The sequence below is a fragment of the Plasmodium gallinaceum genome (genome assembly GCF_900005855.1).
Source record: "Plasmodium gallinaceum strain 8A genome assembly, contig: PGAL8A_v1_53, whole genome shotgun sequence".
In the NCBI taxonomy this organism is placed as follows: Eukaryota; Apicomplexa; class Aconoidasida; order Haemosporida; family Plasmodiidae; genus Plasmodium; species Plasmodium gallinaceum.
The window spans coordinates 48,706-51,151 of NW_021628210.1; positions in this window are offsets into that span (position 1 = coordinate 48,706).

Here is a 2,446-nt window from a genome sequence, read left to right on the forward strand (position 1 = left end):
TTTTTTTTTTTTTTTTTAAAAATATAAAAAAAAAAAAAAAAAAAAAATATTCAATAGTGTTTTTTTAAATAAAAACAAATATATATATATTTCGAAATTGTACCTAAGGAATTCAACACTAGAAAAAAAATTTCTATACTAGAATGGAAGACCTTATATCAATAATTAAAAAAAGATAACCCTTAAAATTTTATATTAAAATTTTTTTTTTGTTAAGTTTATAAAAATATGTATGTTTAAACTAATTTATGAATAATTAAAATATATGTTAGATATAAAATTTCAAAATTATAAAAATGAGAGTATTTCTCAACTTTCATAATATACATTATATTTAAATATATATATGTTTTAAAAAGATCTCCATTTACAAAAAAAGTGAATTTTGACCAAACTTATATTACAATAATTTAAAAATTATAATAAGCAATAAGAAAAAATGTAAAGTTCTTTTCTCTATTATTTAATTATTTCTCTAATTTTTTTTTTTTTTTTTTTTTTTTTTTTTTCAAAATAAAAAATAAAAAAAAAAAAAAAAAAAAAAAAAATTTTTAAATATTAAAAACATTACATTCATAATACGAAAAAAATATATTTTTTTAAAATGTTAAGTAATATTTATGAGAGGATATACAAAAGTACTAAAATACAATTAAATTAAAGTTTTTTTTTAAACATGGTATTTTAATTTTTTTTTTTTTTTTTAAACAAAAAGTTTAAAAATAAAAGAAGATATAATATATGCATATAAATATTATTTTAAAGCTTTATTATATTTAAATATAAACCATTTTAATGTATTTAAAATTTAAATAATATTTGTTTTATTGAATACGCAAAGTATATATAATTTTATTATTTTTTTTTTTTTTTTTTTTAATTATTGCTTAACAAATTAAATATATTAAATGTATATTTATAAATATAATTATATTAAATCAGAAAAAGAATAATACAAAAAAAACAGTAATTATTCCAATTTATAAAAAAGAAAGATACGTAAAAAAAAATTATAAAATAATATAAAGAGAAAGAAGAAAATTTAAAGCATTTATTTATTTCAAGATGGAAAGAAAGAAATTTGAAGGAAGAAATAAAGAAGGAAAAGCAAGAGCACGCAAAACAGGATTTTCAAAATTTTCTTATCAACCAAATAGAGGTGTGTGAAAAAAAAATTAAAAAATTTTAAAAAAAACCTTATAAAAATAACTGAATTCATATATATGAAACTATGTGATGAGGATTTACATAAAAATAAAAAAAAAAAATATATATATAAATAGCAAATAATTAAATAATTTTATAAATATAAATTTAATAAGCATAAAGTAGGAAAACAATTTATCAGTCATAAAATTATTATAATATATGACCAATCCTTTTTCTCTTTTTGTTTCTGTTTATTTTTAAATTCCATTATTGTTCATATAAGTATGAAATAATGACAAAAATTTAATATTTTAAAATAAATTATTGAAAATACACGAAATATATAAACAGAATGAAATATTTTTATTTTGGATTTTCATATTAATTTAGAATAATAATTACCGATAAATTGTAATAATTTTTTCTTTTTTTCATTATTGCTTTTGCTTTATATATATATATATATGTGTATATATATATATATATATATATAAAATATCCTTAGTATATTATGTGTAGTACAAATTAAAAAGAAGTTTTTGAGATTGAAAATATTAAATATTATGTGAATGTGATAATGCTTTTTAATTTATCATTTAATCAATTAAAAATATTGCTTTTAAAATTTTTTCCTATACACATGCTTATTTATTATATAAATTTAAAACAAGTGTATAAGGGATTGATTGATATATTTCTATATAATAATAAGATATATCAAATGAGTTTAAGCAAAAAAGATTTTTATTTATCATGTTTCATGAAGTATTACTTGAATCATTTGTTTTGTAAATATGTGTTTCTTTACATCACTATTTTATTACACGTTAAGAGAATTGTTTATTTTTTTTATATTGGAAATTATTTAAATAAAAATAAATGGATGTAGTTTTCATAGAAAGAAAAAAAGAAAAAAAAAAAAAAAGCAATTTTTCGGTATGTATATATTTTCAGAAAAATGGGATTAGGATTTTCAATTTAGCTACACATTTTTAATATAAAGAAAAAATAACATGATACCTACCGAATCAGAAAAATTATATATTTAAGAAATCTAATAAACAAATATATAATATTTTTTGTGTTAATTTGATAAAGAATACTGAATATTTATAAAATGATATAAATTTTTTATTCATTATAAATTTATGCATTTGTACATCAGATATTGTGAAAAAAACGAAAGAATAAGATCATATAAGTGTTATATACTTATTTTTATATTATTGAATTCATATTATTTTATTGAAAAATAATTTGTGAATATAACAAAAAAAAAAAAAAAAAAAAAAAAAAA